The sequence below is a fragment of the Mchenga conophoros genome, linkage group LG3 (genome assembly GCF_057382185.1).
Source record: "Mchenga conophoros isolate Kocher_MC1m ecotype Shallow Benthic linkage group LG3, M_conophoros_male_GT1.1, whole genome shotgun sequence".
Classification (NCBI taxonomy): Eukaryota; Metazoa; Chordata; class Actinopteri; order Cichliformes; family Cichlidae; genus Mchenga; species Mchenga conophoros.
In genome coordinates this window covers 81797043-81814575 of record NC_140528.1, presented here as the reverse complement: position 1 = coordinate 81814575, position 17533 = coordinate 81797043, and the positions used below count along the sequence as shown (strand labels likewise).

Here is a 17533-nt window from a genome sequence, read left to right as displayed (position 1 = left end):
TGCCCTTATTAATGGGCAGCTGCTTTTGGTCTTTTAATACACCCCTTCTCTGGATCAAAAGCGGTTCAATGACATGAAAATTAAAGGCTTACAGCACCAGGTATTCCCAGGGAGTCTCCCATCCAAGTACTAACCAAGCCCAGCCCTGCTTAGCTTCCGAGATCAGACGAGGTCGGGAGTGCTCAGGGTGGTATGGCCGTAAGCTGCTGGGCCCAGCACAATGTCTCAATTTATGGATTCAAGTGATTAGGTGGCAAGTACCTGAAGTTACGAAGACAATCCTATAACCATACCTGCATGTTTGCATAATACCCTAACCCAAAGGCTCAGTTTGGCATTTATCCAACAGCACAGGCCCTGGATTGTTGAAGATGGCCTCAGGAAACAGCACAGGGCCTGGTGTGTTGTACATGGCCACAGCAAGCAGCACAGGGCCTGGTTTGGTGAAGATGGCCTCAGCCAGAAGCACAGGGCCTGGTGTGATATGAGTGGCCTGAGCAAGAGCCACAGGCCCTGGTGTGGTGTAAGTGGCCTGAGCAAGAGCCACAGGCCCTGGTGTGGTGTAAGTGGCCTGAGCAAGAGCCACAGGCCCTGGTGTGGTGTAGGTGGCCTCAGCCAGCAGCCACAGGCCCTGGTGTGGTGTAGGTGGCCTCAGCCAGCAGCCACAAGCCCTTGTGTGGTGTAAGTGGCCTCAGCCAGCAGCCACAGGCCCTGGTGTGGTGTAAGTGGCCTCAGCCAGTGCCACAGGCCCTGGTGTGGTGTAAGTGGCCTGAGCAAGAGCCACAGACCATGGTGTGGTGTAATTGGCCTCAATAGCAACTAAGGCCCTGGTGTGGTGTAGGTGGCCTAAGCCAGAAGCCAGCAGCCACAGGCCCTGGTGTGGTGTAAGTGGCCTCAGCCAGCAGCCACAGGCCCTGGTGTGGTGTAAGTCGCCTCAGCCAGAAGCCACAGGCACTGGTGTGGTGTAAGTGGCCTCAGCCAGCAGCAAAAGGGCCCTGGTGTGGTGTAAGTCGCCTCAGCCAGCAGCCACAGGCCCTGGTGTGGTGTAGATGGCCTCAGCCAGCAGCCACAGGCCCTGGTGTGGTGTAAGTGGCCTCAGCCAGCAGCCACAGGCCCTGGTGTGGTCTAAGTTGCCTCAGCCAGAAGCACAGGGCCTGGTGTGATATGAGTGGCCTGAGAAAGAGCCACAGGCCCTGGTGTGGTGTAGGTGGCCTCAGCCAGCAGCCACAGGCCCTGGTGTGGTGTAAGTGGCCTGAGCAAGAGCCACAGGCCCTGGTGTGGTGTAAGTGGCCTGAGCAAGAGCCAAAGACCCTGGTGTGGTGTAATTGGCCTCAATAGCAACTAAGGCCCTGGTGTGGTGTAGGTGGCATCAGCTAGCAGCACAAGACATTGGAAAACAGCCAAAAGCAATGTCGTTAATGTGCCCTCATTAATGGGCAGCTGCTTTTGGTCTTTTAATACACCCCTTCTCTGGATCAAAAGCGGTTCAATGACATGAAAATGAAAGGCTTACAGTACCAGGTATTCCCAGGCAGTCTCCCATCCAAGTACTAACCAAGCCCAGCCCTGCTTAGCTTCCGAGATCAGACGAGGTCGGGCGTGCTCAGGGTGGTATGGCCGTAAGCTGCTGGCTCCAGCACAATGTCTCAATTTATGGATTCAAGTGATTAGGTGGCAAGTACCTGAAGTTACGAAGACAATGCTATAACCATACCTGCATGTTTGCATAATACCCTAACCCAAAGGCTCAGTTTGGCATTTATCCAACAGCACAGGCCCTGGATTGTTGAAGATGGCCTCGGCCAGAAGAGCAGGGCCTGGTGTGATGTGAGTGGCCTGAGCAAGAGCCACAGGCCCTGGTGTGGTGTAAGTGGCCTGAGCAAGAGCCACAGGCCCTGGTGTGGTGTAAGTGGCCTCAGCCAGCAGCCACAGGCCCTGGTGTGGTGTAAGTCACCTCAGCCAGAAGCCACAGTCCCTGGTGTGGTGTAAGTGGCCTCAGCCAGCAGAAACAGGCCCTGGTGTGGTGTAAGTCGCCTCAGCCAGCAGCCACAGGCCCTGGTGTGGTCTAAGCGGCCTGAGCCAGTGCCACAGGCCCTGGTGTGGTGTAATTGGCCTGAGCAAGAGCCACAGACCCTGGTGTGGTGTAAATGGCCTCAATAGCAACTAAGGCCCTGGTGTGGTGTATGTGGCCTCAGCCAGCAGCCACAGGCCCTGTTGTGGTGTAACTGGCCTCAGCCAGAGCAACAGGCCCTGATGTGGTGTAAGTGGCCCCAGCCGGTCACTCAGGCCCTGGTGTGGTGTAATTGGCCTGAGCAAGAGCCACAGGCCTGGTGTGGTGTAAGTGGCCTGAGCAAGAGCCACAGAGCCTGGTGTGGTGTAATTGGCCTCAATAGCAACTAAGGCCCTGGTGTGGTGTAGGTGGCCTCAGCCAGCAGCCACAGGCCCTGGTGTGGTGTAAGTGGCCTCAGCCAGAGCCACAGGCCCTGATGTGGTGTAAGTGGCCCCAGCCGGTCACTCAGGCCCTGGTGTGGTGTAGGTGGCATCAGCTAGCAGCACAAGACATTGGAAAAGAGCCAAAAGCAATGTCGTTAATGTGCCCTCATTAGTGGGCAGCTGCTTTTAGTCTTTTAATACACCCCTTCTCTGGATCAAAAGCGGTTCAATGACATGAAAATGAAAGGCTTACAGCACCAGGTATTCCCCCATCCAAGTACTAACCAAGCCCAGCCCTGCTTAGCTGCCGAGATCAGACGAGGTCGGGCGTGCTCAGGGTGGTATGGTCATAAGCTGCTGTCCCCAGCACAATGACTCAATTTATGGATTCAAGTGATTAGGTGGCAAGTACCTGAAGTTACGAAGACAATCCTATAACCATACCTGCATGTTTGCATAATACCCTAACCCAAAGGCTCAGTTTAGCATTTATCCAACAGCACAGGCCCTGGATTGTTGAAGATGGCCTCAGGAACCAGCACAGGGCCTGGTGTGTTGTACATGGCCACAGCTAGCAGCACAGGGCCTGGTTTGGTGAAGATGGCCTCGGCCAGAAGAGCAGGGCCTGGTGTGATGTGAGTGGCCTGAGCAAGAGCCACAGGCCCTGGTGTGGTGTAATTGGCCTCAATAGCAACTAAGGCCCTGGTGTGGTGTAAGTGGCCTGAGCAAGAGCCACATACCCTGGTGTGGTGTAATTGGCCTCAATAGCAACTAAGGCCCTGGTGTGGTGTAGGTGGCCTCAGCCAGCAGCCACAGGCCCTGGTGTGGTGTAAGTGGCCCCAGCCGGTCACTCAGGCCCTGGTGTGGTGTAGGTGGCATCAGCTAGCAGCACAAGACATTGGAAAACAGCCAAAAGCAATGTCGTTAATGTGCCCTCATTAATGGGGAGCTGCTTCTGGTCTTTTAATACACCCCTTCTCTGGATCAAAAGCGGTTCAATGACATGAAAATGAAAGGCTTACAGCACCAGGTATTCCCAGGGAGTCTCCCATCCAAGTACTAACCAAGCCCAGCACTGCTTAGCTTCCGAGATCAGACGAGGTCAGGCGTGCTCAGGGTTGTATGGCCGTAAGCTGCTGGCCCCAGCACAATGTCTCAATTTATGGATTCAAGTGATTAGGTGGCAAGTACCTGAAGTTACGAAGACAATCCTATAACCATACCTGCATGTTTGCATAATACCCTAACCAAAAGGCTCAGTTTGGCATTTATCCAACAGCACAGGCCGTGGATTGTTGAAGATGGCCTCAAGAACCAGCACAAGACCTGGTGTGTTTTACATGGCCACAGCAAGCAACACAGGGCCTGGTTTGGTGAAGATGGCCTCAGCAAGCAGCCACAGGCCCTGGTTTGGTGTAAGTCGCCTCAGACAGCAGCCACAGGCCCTGGTGTGGTGTAAGTGGCCTCAGCCAGCAGCAAAAGGGCCCTGGTGTGGTATAAGTCGCCTCAGCCAGCAGCCACAGGCCCTGGTGTGGTGTAGGTGGCCTCAGCCAGCAGCCACAGGCCCTGGTGTGGTGTAAGTGGCCTCAGCCAGCAGCCACAGGCCCTGGTGTGGTGTAAGTGGCTTCAGCCAGCAGCCACAGGCCCTGGTGTGGTGTAAGTGGCCTCAGCCAGTGCCACAGGCCCTGGTGTGGTGTAAGTGGCCTGAGCAAGAGCCACAGACCCTGGTGTGGTGTAATTGGCCTCAATAGCAACTAATGCCCTGGTGTGGTGTAGGTGGCCTCAGCCAGCAGCCACAGGCCCTGGTGTGGTGTAAGTGGCCTGAGCAAGAGCCACAGGCCCTGGTGTGGTGTAAGTGGCCTGAGCAAGAGCCAAAGACCCTGGTGTGGTGTAATTGGCCTCAATAGCAACTAAGGCCCTGGTGTGGTGTAGGTGGCATCAGCTAGCAGCACAAGACATTGGAAAACAGCCAAAAGCAATGTCGTTAATGTGCCCTCATTAATGGGGAGCTGCTTCTGGTCTTTTAATACACCCCTTCTCTGGATCAAAAGCGGTTCAATGACATGAAAATGAAAGGCTTACAGCACCAGGTATTCCAAGGCAGTCTCCCATCCAAGTACTACCCAAGCCCAGCCCTGCTTAGCTTCCGAGATCAGACGAGGTCGGGCGTGCTCAGGGTGGTATGGCCGTAAGCTGCTGGCTCCAGCACAATGTCTCAATTTATGGATTCAAGTGATTAGGTGGCAAGTACCTGAAGTTACGAAGACAATGCTATAACCATACCTGCATGTTTGCATAATACCCTAACCCAAAGGCTCAGTTTGGCATTTATCCAACAGCACAGGCCCTGGATTGTTGAAGATGGCCTCAGGAACCAGCACAGGGCCTGGTGTGTTGTACATGGCCACAGCAAGGAGCACAGGGCCAGGTTTGGTGAAGATGGCCTCGGCCAGAAGCGCAGGGCCTGGTGTGATGTGAGTGGCCTGAGCAAGAGCCACAGGCCTTGGTGTGGTGTAAGTGGCCTCAGCCAGCAGCCACAGGCCCTGGTGTGGTGTAAGTCGCCTCAGCCAGAAGCCACAGGCACTGGTGTGGTGTAAGTGGCCTCAGCCAGCAGCCACAGGCACTGGTGTGGTGTAGGTGGCCTCAGCCAGCAGCCACAGGCCCTGGTGTGGTGTAGGTGGCCTCAGCCAGCAGCCACAGGCCCTGGTGTGGTGTAAGTGGCCTCAGCAAGCAGCCACAGGCCCTGGTGTGGTGTAGGTGGCCTCAGCCAGCAGCCACAGGCCCTGGTGTGGTGTAAGTGGCCTCAGCCAGCAGCCACAGGCCCTGGTGTGGTGTAAGTGGCCTGAGCAAGAGCCACAGGCCCTGGTGTGGTGTAAGTGGCCTGAGCAAGAGCCACAGACCCTGGTGTGGTGTAATTGGCCTCAATAGCAACTAATGCCCTGGTGTGGTGTAGGTGGCCTCAGCCAGCAGCCACAGGCCCTGGTGTGGTGTAAGTGGCCTCAGCCAGCAGCCACAGGCCCTGGTGTGGTGTAGGTGGCCTCAGCCAGCAGCCACAGGCCCTGGTGTGGTGTAAGTGGCCTAAGCCAGAGCCACAGGCCCTGGTGTGGTGTAAGTGGCCTCAATAGCAAATAAGGCCCTGGTGTGGTGTAAGTGGCCTGAGCAAGAACCACAGGGCCTGGTTTGGTGAAGATGGCCTCGGCCAGAAGCGCAGGGCCTGGTGTGGTGTAGGTGGCCTCAGCCAGCAGCCACAGGCCCTGGTGTGGTGTAAGTGGCCTCAGCCAGCAGCCACAGGCCCTGGTGTGGTGTAGGTGGCCTCAGCCAGCAGCCACAGGCCCTGGTGTGGTGTAGGTGGCCTCAGCCAGCAGCCACAGGCCCTGGTGTGGTGTAAGTGGCCTCAGCCAGCAGCCACAGGCCCTGGTGTGGTGTAAGTGGCCTGAGCAAGAGCCACAGGCCCTGGTGTGGTGTAAGTGGCCTGAGCAAGAGCCACAGGCCCTGGTGTGGTGTAATTGGCCTCAATAGCAACTAAGGCCCTGGTTTGGTGTATGTGGCCTCAGCCAGCAAATAAGGCCGTGGTGTGGTGTAGGTGGCATCAGCTAGCAGCACAAGACATTGGAAAACAGCCAAAAGCAATGTCGTTAATGTGCCCTCATTAATGGGGAGCTGCTTTTGGTCTTTTAATACACCCCTTCTCTGGATCAAAAGCGGTTCAATGACATGAAAATGAAAGGCTTACAGCAGCAGGTATTCCCAAGCAGTCTCCCATCCAAGTACTAACCAAGCCCAGCCCTGCTTAGCTTCCGAGATCAGACGAGGTCGGGGGTGCTCAGGGTGGTATGGCCGTAAGCTGCTGGCTCCAGCACAATGTCTCAATTTATGGATTCAAGTGATTAGGTGGCAAGTACCTGAAGTTACGAAGACAATGCTATAACCATACCTGCATGTTTGCATAATACCCTAACCCAAAGGCTCAGTTTGGCATTTATCCAACAGCACAGGCCCTGGATTGTTGAAGATGGCCTCAGGAACCAGCACAGGGCCTGGTGTGTTGTACATGGCCACAGCAAGGAGCACAGGGCCTGGTTTGGTGAAGATGGCCTCGGCCAGAAGCGCAGGGCCTGGTGTGATGTGAGTGGCCTGAGCAAGAGCCACAGGCCTTGGTGTGGTGTAAGTGGCCTCAGCCAGCAGCCACAGGCCCTGGTGTGGTGTAAGTGGCCTCAGCCAGCAGCCACAGGCCCTGGTGTGGTCTAAGTGGCCTCAGCCAGTGCCACAGGCCCTGGTGTGGTGTAAGTGGCCTGAGTAAGAGCCACAGGCCCTGGTGTGGTGTAAGTGGCCTCAGCCAGCAGCCACAGGCCCTGGTGTGGTGTAAGTATCCTGAGCAAGTGCCACAGGCCCTGGTGTGGTGTAATTGGCCTAAGCCAGAGCCACAGGCCCTGGTGTGGTGTAAGTGGCCTGAGCAAGAGCCACAGGGCCTGGTTTGGTGAAGATGGCCTCGGCCAGAAGCGCAGGGCCTGGTGTGATGTGAGTGGCCTGAGCAAGAGCCACAGGCCCTGGTGTGGTGTAAGTGGCCTCAGCCAGCAGCCACAGGCCCTGGTGTGGTGTAAGTCGCCTCAGCCAGAAGCCACAGGCACTGGTGTGGTGTAAGTGGCCTCAGCCAGCAGCAAAAGGGCCCTGGTGTGGTGTAAGTCGCCTCAGCCAGCAGCCACAGGCCCTGGTGTGGTGTAGATGGCCTCAGCCAGCAGCCACAGGCCCTGGTGTGGTGTAAGTGGCCTCAGCCAGCAGCCACAGGCCCTGGTGTGGTGTAAGTGGCCTCAGCCAGAAGCACAGGGCCTGGTGTGATATGAGTGGCCTGAGCAAGAGCCACAGGCCCTGGTGTGGTGTAAGTGGCCTGAGCAAGAGCCACAGGCCCTGGTGTGGTGTAAGTGGCCTGAGCAAGAGCCACAGGCCCTGGTGTGGTGTAGGTGGCCTCAGCCAGCAGCCACAGGCCCTGGTGTGGTGTAGGTGGCCTCAGCCAGCAGCCACAAGCCCTTGTGTGGTGTAAGTGGCCTCAGCCAGCAGCCACAGGCCCTGGTGTGGTGTAAGTGGCCTCGGCCAGTGCCACAGGCCCTGGTGTGGTGTAAGTGGCCTGAGCAAGAGCCACAGACCATGGTGTGGTGTAATTGGCCTCAATAGCAACTAAGGCCCTGGTGTGGTGTAAGTGGCCTCAGCCAGAGCCACAGGCCCTGATGTGGTGTAAGTGGCCCCAGCCGGTCACTCAGGCCCTGGTGTGGTGTAGGTGGCATCAGCTAGCAGCACAAGACATTGGAAAACAGCCAAAAGCAATGTCGTTAATGTGCCCTCATTAATGGGCAGCTGCTTTTGGTCTTTTAATACACCCCTTCTCTGGATCAAAAGCGGTTCAATGACATTAAAATGAAAGGCTTACAGCACCAGGTATTCCCAGGCAGTCTCCCATCCAAGTACTAACCAAGCCCAGCCCTGCTCAGCTTCCGAGATCAGACGAGGTCGGGCGTGCTCAGGGTGGTATGGCCGTAAGCTGCTGGCCCCAGCACAATGTCTCAATTTATGGATTCAGGTGATTAGGTGGCAAGTACCTGAAGTTACGAAGACAATCCTATAACCCTACCTTCATGTTTGCATAATACCCTAACCCAAAGGCTCAGTTTAGCATTTATCCAACAGCACAGTCCCTGGATTGTTGAAGATGGCCTCAGGAACCAGCACAGGGCCTGGTGTGTTGTACATGGCCACAGCTAGCAGCACAGGGCCTGGTTTGGTGAAGATGACCTCGGCCAGAAGCGCAGGGCCTGGTGTGATGTGAGTGGCCTGAGCAAGAGCCACAGGCCCTGGTGTGGTGTAATTGGCCTCAATAGCAACTAAGGCCCTGGTGTGGTGTAAGTGGCCTGAGCAAGAGCCACATACCCTGGTGTGGTGTAATTGGCCTCAATAGCAACTAAAGCCCTGGTGTGGTGTAGGTGGCCTCAGCCAGCAGCCACAGGCCCTGGTGTGGTGTAATTGGCCTCAGCCAGAGCAACAGGCCCTGATGTGGTGTAAGTGGCCCCAGCCGGTCACTCAGGCCCTGGTGTGGTGTAGGTGGCATCAGCTAGCAGCACAAGACATTGGAAAACAGCCAAAAGCAATGTCGTTAATGTGCCCTCATTAATGGGGAGCTGCTTCTGGTCTTTTAATACACCCCTTCTCTGGATCAAAAGCGGTTCAATGACATGAAAATGAAAGGCTTACAGCACCAGGTATTCCCAGGCAGTCTCCCATCCAAGTACTAACCAAGCCCAGCCCTGCTTAGCTTCCGAGATCAGACGAGGTCAGGCGTGCTCAGGGTGGTATGGCCGTAAGCTGCTGGCCCCAGCACAATGTCTCAATTTATGGATTCAAGTGATTAGGTGGCAAGTACCTGAAGTTACGAAGACAATCCTATAACCATACCTGCATGTTTGCATAATACCCTAACCAAAAGGCTCAGTTTGGCATTTATCCAACAGCACAGGCCCTGGATTGTTGAAGATGGCCTCAAGAACCAGCACAGGACCTGGTGTGTTTTACATGGCCACAGCAAGCAGCACAGGGCCTGGTTTGGTGAAGATGGCCTCAGCAAGCAGCCACAGGCCCTGGTTTGGTGTAAGTGGCCTCAGCTAGCAGCCACAGGCCCTGGTGTGGTGTGAGTGGCCTCAGCCAGCAGCCACAGGCCCTGGTGTGGTCTAAGTGGCCTCAGCCAGTGCCACAGGCCCTGGTGTGGTGTAAGTGGCCTGAGCAAGAGCCACAGGCCCTGGTGTGGTGTAAGTGGCCTCAGCCAGCAGCCACAGGCCCTGGTGTGGTGTAAGTGGCCTGAGCAAGTGCCACAGGCCCTGGTGTGGTGTAAGTGGCCTGAGCAAGTGCCACAGGCCCTGGTGTGGTGTAAGTGGCCTCAATAGCAAATAAGGCCCTGGTGTGGTGTAAGTGGCCTGAGCAAGAACCACAGGGCCTGGTTTGGTGAAGATGGCCTCGGCCAGAAGCGCAGGGCCTGGTGTGATGTGAGTGGCCTGAGCAAGAGCTACAGGCCCTGGTGTGGTGTAAGTGGCCTCAGCCAGCAGCCACAGGCCCTGGTGTGGTGTAAGTGGCCTCAGCCAGAAGCCACAGGCACTGGTGTGGTGTAAGTGGCCTCAGCCAGCAGCAAAAGGGCCCTGGTGTGGTGTAGGTGGCCTCAGCCAGCAGCCACAGGCCCTGGTGTGGTGTAAGTGGCCTCAATAGCAACTAAGGCCCTGGTGTGGTGTAAGTGGCTTCAGCCAGCAGCCACAGGCCCTGGTGTGGTGTAAGTGGCCTCAGCCAGCAGCCACAGGCCCTGGTGTGGTGTAGGTGGCCTCAGCCAGCAGCCACAGGCCCTGGTGTGGTGTAAGTGGCCTATATAGCAACTAAGGCCCTGGTGTGGTGTAAGTGGCTTCAGCCAGCAGCCACAGGCTCTGGTGTGGTGTAACTGGCCTCAGCCAGCAGCCACAGGCCCTGGTGTGGTGTAAGTGGCCTCAGCCAGAGCCACAGGCCCTGATGTGGTGTAAGTGGCCCCAGCCGGTCACTCAGGCCCTGGTGTGGTGTAGGTGGCATCAGCTAGCAGCACAAGACATTGGAAAACAGCCAAAAGCAGTGTCGTTAATGTGCCCTCATTAATGGGCAGCTGCTTTTGGTCTTTTAATACACCCCTTCTCTGTATCAAAAGCGGTTCAATGACATGAAAATGAAAGGCTTACAGCACCAGGTATTCCCAGGCAGTCTCCCATCCAAGTACTAACCAAGCCCAGCCCTGCTTAGCTTCCGAGATCAGACGAGGTCGGGCCTGCTCAGGGTGGTATGGCCGTAAGCTGCTGGCCCCAGCACAATGTCTCAATTTATGGATTCAAGTGATTAGGTGGCAAGTACCTGAAGTTACGAAGACAATCCTATAACCATACCTGCATGTTTGCATAATACCCTAACCCAAAGGCTCAGTTTGGCATTTATCCAACAGCACAGGCCCTGGATTGTTGAAGATGGCCTCACGAACCAGCACAGGGCCTGGTGTGTTGTACATGGCCACAGCAAGCAGCACAGGGCCTGGTTTGGTGAAGATGGCCTCGGCCAGAAGCGCAGGGCCTGGTGTGATGTGAGTGGCCTGAGCAAGAGCCACAGGCCTTGGTGTGGTGTAAGTGGCCTCAGCCAGCAGCCACAGGCCCTGGTGTGGTGTAAGTCGCCTCAGCCAGAAGCCACAGGCACTGGTGTGGTGTAAGTGGCCTCAGCCAGCAGCAAAAGGGCCCTGGTGTGGTGTAAGTGGCCTCAGCCAGCAGCCACAGGCCCTGGTGTGGTGTAGGTGGCCTCAGCCAGCAGCCACAGGCCCTGGTGTGGTGTAAGTGGCCTCAGCCAGCAGCCACAGGCCCTGGTGTGGTGTAAGTGGCCTCAGCCAGCAGCCACAGGCCCTGGTGTGGTGTAAGTGGCCTCAGCCAGTGCCACAGGCCCTGGTGTGGTGTAAGTGGCCTGAGCAAGAGCCACAGACCCTGGTGTGGTGTAATTGGCCTCAGCCAGCAGCCACAGGCCCTGGTGTGGTGTAAGTCGCCTCAGACAGAAGCCACAGGCACTGGTGTGGTGTAAGTGGCCTCAGCCAGCAGCAAAAGGGCCCTGGTGTGGTATAAGTCGCCTCAGCCAGCAGCCACAGGCCCAGGTGTGGTGTAGGTGGCCTCAGCCACCAGCCACAGGCCCTGGTGTGGTGTAAGTGGCCTCAGCCAGCAGCCACAGGCCCTGGTGTGGTGTAAGTGGCCTCAGCCAGCAGCCACAGGCCCTGGTGTGGTGTAAGTGGCCTCAGCCAGTGCCACAGGCCCTGGTGTGGTGTAAGTGGCCTGAGCAAGAGCCACAGGCCCTGGTGTGGTGTAAGTGGCCTGAGCAAGAGCCACAGACCCTGGTGTGGTGTAATTGGCCTCAATAGCAACTAATGCCCTTGTGTGGTGCAGGTGGCCTCAGCCAGCAGCCACAGGCCCTGGTGTGGTGTAAGTGGCCTGAGCAAGAGCCACAGGCCCTGGTGTGGTGTAAGTGGCCTGAGCAAGAGCCACAGACCCTGGTGTGGTGTAATTGGCCTCAATAGCAACTAATGCCCTGGTGTGGTGTAGGTGGCCTCAGCCAGCAGCCACAGGCCCTGATGTGGTGTAAGTGGCCCCAGCCGGTCACTCAGGCCCTTGTGTGGTGTAGGTTGCATCAGCTAGCAGCACAAGACATTGGAAAAGAGCCAAAAGCAGTGTCGTTAATGTGCCCTCATTAATGGGCAGCTGCTTTTGGTCTTTTAATACACCCCTTCTCTGGATCAAAAGCGGTTCAATGACATGAAAATTAAAGGCTTACAGCACCAGGTATTCCCAGGCAGTCTCCCATCCAAGTACTAACCAAGCCCAGCCCTGCTTAGCTTCCGAGATCAGACGAGGCGGGGCGTGCTCAGGGTGGTATGGCCGTAAGCTGCTGGCTCCAGCACAATGTCTCAATTTATGGATTCAAGTGATTAGGTGGCAAGTACCTGAAGTTACGAAGACAATGCTATAACCATACCTGCATGTTTGCATAATACCCTAACCCAAAGGCTCAGTTTGGCATTTATCCAACAGCACAGGCCCTGGATTGTTGAAGATGGCCTCAGGAACCAGCACAGGGCCTGGTGTGTTGTACATGGCCACAGCAAGGAGCACAGGGCCTGGTTTGGTGAAGATGGCCTCGGCCAGAAGCGCAGGGCCTGGTGTGATGTGAGTGGCCTGAGCAAGAGCCACAGGCCTTGGTGTGGTGTAAGTGGCCTCAGCCAGCAGCCACAGGCCCTGGTGTGGTGTAAGTCGCCTCAGCCAGAAGCCACGGGCACTGGTGTGGTGTAAGTGGCCTCAACCAGCAGCCACAGGCCCTGGTGTGGTGTAGGTGGCCTCAGCCAGCAGCCACAGGCCCTGGTGTGGTGTAAGTGGCCTCAGCCAGCAGCCACAGGCCCTGGTGTGGTGTAAGTGGCCTGAGCAAGAGCCACAGGCCCTGGTGTGGTGTAAGTGGCCTGAGCAAGAGCCACAGACCCTGGTGTGGTGTAATTGGCCTCAATAGCAACTAATTCCCTGGTGTGGTGTAGGTGGCCTCAGCCAGCAGCCACAGGCCCTTATGTGGTGTAAGTGGCCCCAGCCGTTCACTCAGGCCCTGGTGTGGTGTAGGTGACATCAGCTAGCAGCACAAGACATTGGAAAACAGCCAAAAGCAATGTCGTTAATGTGCCCTCATTAATGGGCAGCTGCTTTTGGTCTTTTAATACACCCCTTCTCTGGATCAAAAGCGGTTCAATGACATGAAAATGAAAGGCTTACAGCACTAGGTATTCCCAGGCAGTCTCCCATCCAAGTACTAACCAAGCCCAGCCCTGCTCAGCTTCCGAGATCAGACGAGGTCGGGCGTGCTCAGGGTGGTATGGCCGTAAGCTGCTGGCCCCAGCACAATGTCTCAATTTATGGATTCAGGTGATTAGGTGGCAAGTACCTGAAGTTACGAAGACAATCCTATAACCCTACCTTCATGTTTGCATAATACCCTAACCCAAAGGCTCAGTTTAGCATTTATCCAACAGCACAGGCCCTGGATTGTTGAAGATGGCCTCAGGAACCAGCACAGGGCCTGGTGTGTTGTACATGGCCACAGCTAGCAGCACAGGGCCTGGTTTGGTGAAGATGGCCTCGGCCAGAAGCGCAGGGCCTGGTGTGATGTGAGTGGCCTGAGCAAGAGCCACAGGCCCTGGTGTGGTGTAAGTGGCCTCAGCCAGCAGCCACAGGCCCTGGTTTGGTGTAAGTCGCCACAGCCAGAACCCACAGGCCCTGGTGTGGTGTAACTGGCCTCAGCCAGAGCCACAGCCCCTAATGTGGTGTAAGTGGCCCCAGCCGGTCACTCAGGCCCTGGTGTGGTGTGAGTGGCCTCAGCCAGTGCCACAGGCCCTGGTGTGGTCTAAGTGGCCTCAGCCAGTGCCACAGGCCCTGGTGTGGTGTAAGTGGCCTGAGCAAGAGCCACAAGCCCTGGTGTGGTGTAAGTGGCCTCAGCCAGCAGCCACAGGCCCTGGTGTGGTGTAAGTGGCCTGAGCAAGTGCCACAGGCCCTGGTGTGGTGTAAGTGGCCTCAATAGCAAATAAGGCCCTGGTGTGGTGTAAGTGGCCTGAGCAAGAACCACAGGGCCTGGTTTGGTGAAGATGGCCTCGGCCAGAAGCGCAGGGCCTGGTGTGATGTGAGTGGCCTGAGCAAGAGCCACAGGCCCTGGTGTGGTGTAAGTGGCCTCAGCCAGCAGCCACAGGCCCTGGTGTGGTGTAAGTGGCCTCAGCCAGAAGCCACAGGCACTGGTGTGGTGTAAGTGGCCTCAGCCAGCAGCAAAAGGGCCCTGGTGTGGTGTAGGTGGCCTCAGCCAGCAGCCACAGGCCCTGGTGTGGTGTAAGTGGCCTCAATAGCAACTAAGGCCCTGGTGTGGTGTAAGTGGCTTCAGCTAGCAGCCACAGGCCCTGGTGTGGTGTAAGTGGCCTCAGCCAGCAGCCACAGGCCCTGGTGTGGTGTAGGTGGCCTCAGCCAGCAGCCACAGGCCCTGGTGTGGTGTAAGTGGCCTATATAGCAACTAAGGCCCTGGTGTGATGTAAGTGGCTTCAGCCAGCAGCCACAGGCTCTGGTGTGGTGTAAGTGACCTCAGCCAGCAGCCACAGGCCCTGGTGTGGTGTAAGTCGCCTCAGCCAGAAGCCACAGGCACTGGTGTGGTGTAAGTGGCCTCAGCCAGCAGCAAAAGGGCCCTGGTGTGGTGTAAGTGGCCTCAGCCAGCAGCCACAGGCCCTGGTGTGGTGTAGGTGGCCTCAGCCAGCAGCCACAGGCCCTTGTGTGGTGTAATTGGCCTCAATAGCAACTAAGGCCCTGGTGTGGTGTAGGTGGCCTAAGCCAGCAGCCACAGGCCCTGGTGTGGTGTAAGTGGCCTCAGCCAGTGCCACAGGCCCTGGTGTGGTGTAAGTGGCCTGAGCAAGAGCCACAGGCCCTGGTGTGGTGTAAGTGGCCTCAGCCAGCAGCCACAGGCCCTGTTGTGGTGTAAGTGGCCTCAGCCAGCAGCCACAGGCCCTGGTGTGGTGTAAGTGGCCTCAGCCAGTGCCACAGGCCCTGGTGTGGTGTAAGTGGCCTGAGCAAGAGCCAAAGGCCCTGGTGTGGTGTAAGTGGCCTGAGCAAGAGCCACAGACCCTGGTGTGGTGTAATTGGGCTCAATAGCAACTAATGCCCTGGTGTGGTGTAGGTGGCCTCAGCCAGCAGCCACAGGCCCTGGTGTGGTGTAAGTGGCCTGAGCAAGAGCCACAGGCCCTGGTGTGGTGTAAGTGGCCTGAGCAAGAGCCACAGACCCTGGTGTGGTGAAAGTGGCCTCAGCCAGAGCCACAGGCCCTGATGAGGTGTAAGTGGCCCCAGCCGGTCCCTCAGGCCCTTGTGTGGTGTAGGTTGCATCAGCTAGCAGCACAAGACATTGGAAAAGAGCCAAAAGCAATGTCGTTAATGTGCCCTCATTAATGGGCAGCTGCTTTTGGTCTTTTAATACACCCCTTCTCTGGATCAAAAGCGGTTCAATGACATGAAAATGAAAGGCTTACAGCACCAGGTATTCCCAGGCAGTCTCCCATCCAAGTACTAACCAAGCCCAGCCCTACTTAGCTTCCGAGATCAGACGAGGTCGGGCGTGCTCAGGGTGGTATGGCCGTAAGCTGCTGGCTCCAGCACAATGTCTCAATTTATGGATTCAAGTGATTAGGTGGCAAGTACCTGAAGTTACGAAGACAATGCTATAACCATACCTGCATGTTTGCATAATACCCTAACCCAAAGGCTCAGTTTGGCATTTATCCAACAGCACAGGCCCTGGATTGTTGAAGATGGCCTCAGGAACCAGCAAAGGGCCTGGTGTGTTGTACATGGCCACAGCAAGGAGCACAGGGCCTGGTTTGGTGAAGATGGCCTCGGCCAGAAGCGCAGGGCCTGGTGTGATGTGAGTGGCCTGAGCAAGAGCCACAGGCCTTGGTGTGGTGTAAGTGGCCTCAGCCAGCAGCCACAGGCCCTGGTGTGGTGTAAGTCGCCTCAGCCAGAAGCCACAGGCACTGGTGTGGTGTAAGTGGCCTCAGCCAGCAGCCACAGGCCCTGGTGTGGTGTAGGTGGCCTCAGCCAGCCGCCACAGGGCCTGGTGTGGTGTAAGTGGCCTCAGCCAGCAGCCACAGGCCCTGGTGTGGTGTAAGTGGCCTCAGCCAGCAGCCACAGGCCCTGGTGTGGTGTAAGTGGCCTGAGCAAGAGCCACAGGCCCTGGTGTGGTGTAAGTGGCCTGAGCAAGAGCCACAGACCCTGGTGTGGTGTAATTGGCCTCAATAGCAACTAATGCCCTGGTGTGGTGTAGGTGGCCTCAGCCAGCAGCCACAGGCCCTGGTGTGGTGTAAGTGGCCTCAGCCAGCAGCCACAGGCCCTGGTGTGGTGTAAGTGGCCTCAGCCAGCAGCCACAGGCCCTGGTGTGGTGTAGGTGGCCTCAGCCAGCAGCCACAGGCCCTTGTGTGGTGTAATTGGCCTCAATAGCAACTAAGGCCCTGGTGTGGTGTAGGTGGCCTAAGCCAGCAGCCACAGGCCCTGGTGTGGTGTAAGTGGCCTCAGCCAGTGCCACAGGCCCTGGTGTGGTGTAAGTGGCCTGAGCAAGAGCCACAGGCCCTGGTGTGGTGTAAGTGGCCTCAGCCAGCAGCCACAGGCCCTGGTGTGGTGTAAGTGGCCTCAGCCAGCAGCCACAGGCCCTGGTGTGGTGTAAGTGGCCTGAGCAAGAGCCACAGGCCCTGGTGTGGTGTAAGTGGCCTGAGCAAGAGCCACAGACCCTGGTGTGGTGTAATTGGGCTCAATAGCAACTAATGCCCTGGTGTGGTGTAGGTGGCCTCAGCCAGCAGCCACAGGCCCTGGTGTGGTGTAAGTGGCCTGAGCAAGAGCCACAGGCCCTGGTGTGGTGTAAGTGGCCTGAGCAAGAGCCACAGACCCTGGTGTGGTGTAATTGGCCTCAATAGCAACTAATGCCCTGGTGTGGTGTAGGTGGCCTCAGCCAGCAGCCACAGGCCCTGGTGTGGTGTAAGTGGCCTCAGCCAGCAGCCACAGGCCCTGGTGTGGTGTAAGTGGCCTCAATAGCAACTAAGGCCCTGGTGTGGTGTAGGTGGCCTAAGCCAGCAGCCACAGGCCCTGGTGTGGTGTAAGTGGCCTCAGCCAGTGCCACAGGCCCTGGTGTGGTGTAAGTGGCCTGAGCAAGAGCCACAGGCCCTGGTGTGGTGTAAGTGGCCTCAGCCAGCAGCCACAGGCCCTGGTGTGGTGTAAGTGGCCTCAGCCAGCAGCCACAGGCCCTGGTGTGGTGTAAGTGGCCTCAGCCAGTGCCACAGGCCCTGGTGTGGTGTAAGTGGCCTGAGCAAGAGCCACAGGCCCTGGTGTGGTGTAAGTGGCCTGAGCAAGAGCCACAGACCCTGGTGTGGTGTAATTGGGCTCAATAGCAACTAATGCCCTGGTGTGGTGTAGGTGGCCTCAGCCAGCAGCCACAGGCCCTGGTTTGGTGTATGTGGCCTCAGCCAGCAAATAAGGCCGTGGTGTGGTGTAGGTGGCATCAGCTAGCAGCACAAGACATTGGAAAACAGCCAAAAGCAATGTCGTTAATGTGCCCTCATTAATGGGCAGCTGCTTTTGGTCTTTTAATACACCCCTTCTCTGGATCAAAAGCGGTTCAATGACATGAAAATCAAAGGCTTACAGCACCAGGTATTCCCAGGCAGTCTCCCATCCAAGTACTAACCAAGCCCAGCCCTGCTTAGCTTCCGAGATCAGACGAGGTCGGGCGTGCTCAGGGTGGTATGGCCGTAAGCTGCTGGCCCCAGCACAATGTCTCAATTTATGGATTCAAGTGATTAGGTGGCAAGTACCTGAAGTTACGAAGACAATCCTATAACCATACCTGCATGTTTGCATAATACCCTAACCCAAAGGCTCAGTTTGGCATTTATCCAACAGCACAGGCCCTGGATTGTTGAAGATGGCGTCAGGAACCAGCACAGGGCCTGGTGTGTTGTACATGGCCACAGCAAGCA

At 56.9% G+C, this 17533-nt stretch overlaps 7 non-coding genes and 6 pseudogenes across 7 annotated transcripts; all 13 read right to left on the bottom strand.

Annotated features, from left to right (window-relative positions):
- Positions 1–85: 85 nt before the first annotated feature.
- LOC146580750 (5S ribosomal RNA) lies at positions 86–204 on the bottom strand. The gene has a single exon (XR_014891902.1). It is a non-coding gene; the product is annotated as a 5S ribosomal RNA (ribosomal RNA).
- Positions 205–1506: 1302 nt separating this feature from the next.
- Positions 1507–1625, bottom strand: LOC146580749 (5S ribosomal RNA). Its single transcript, XR_014891959.1, has one exon. It is a non-coding gene; the product is annotated as a 5S ribosomal RNA (ribosomal RNA).
- Positions 1626–2679: 1054 nt separating this feature from the next.
- On the bottom strand, positions 2680–2788 carry LOC146580748 (5S ribosomal RNA; annotated as a pseudogene).
- Positions 2789–3448: 660 nt separating this feature from the next.
- LOC146580747 (5S ribosomal RNA) lies at positions 3449–3567 on the bottom strand (annotated as a pseudogene).
- A 941-nt stretch (positions 3568–4508) lies between these two features.
- LOC146580746 (5S ribosomal RNA) lies at positions 4509–4627 on the bottom strand. Its single transcript, XR_014892008.1, has one exon. It is a non-coding gene; the product is annotated as a 5S ribosomal RNA (ribosomal RNA).
- A 1532-nt stretch (positions 4628–6159) lies between these two features.
- On the bottom strand, positions 6160–6278 carry LOC146580745 (5S ribosomal RNA; annotated as a pseudogene).
- A 1570-nt stretch (positions 6279–7848) lies between these two features.
- On the bottom strand, positions 7849–7967 carry LOC146580744 (5S ribosomal RNA; annotated as a pseudogene).
- Positions 7968–8666: 699 nt separating this feature from the next.
- Positions 8667–8785, bottom strand: LOC146580743 (5S ribosomal RNA). The gene has a single exon (XR_014891960.1). It is a non-coding gene; the product is annotated as a 5S ribosomal RNA (ribosomal RNA).
- A 1374-nt stretch (positions 8786–10159) lies between these two features.
- LOC146580742 (5S ribosomal RNA) lies at positions 10160–10278 on the bottom strand (annotated as a pseudogene).
- Positions 10279–11774: 1496 nt separating this feature from the next.
- Positions 11775–11893, bottom strand: LOC146580741 (5S ribosomal RNA; annotated as a pseudogene).
- Positions 11894–12754: 861 nt separating this feature from the next.
- Positions 12755–12873, bottom strand: LOC146580740 (5S ribosomal RNA). Its single transcript, XR_014892019.1, has one exon. It is a non-coding gene; the product is annotated as a 5S ribosomal RNA (ribosomal RNA).
- Positions 12874–15033: 2160 nt separating this feature from the next.
- Positions 15034–15152, bottom strand: LOC146580739 (5S ribosomal RNA). Its single transcript, XR_014892013.1, has one exon. It is a non-coding gene; the product is annotated as a 5S ribosomal RNA (ribosomal RNA).
- A 2040-nt stretch (positions 15153–17192) lies between these two features.
- On the bottom strand, positions 17193–17311 carry LOC146580738 (5S ribosomal RNA). Its single transcript, XR_014892073.1, has one exon. It is a non-coding gene; the product is annotated as a 5S ribosomal RNA (ribosomal RNA).
- Positions 17312–17533: the final 222 nt, after the last annotated feature.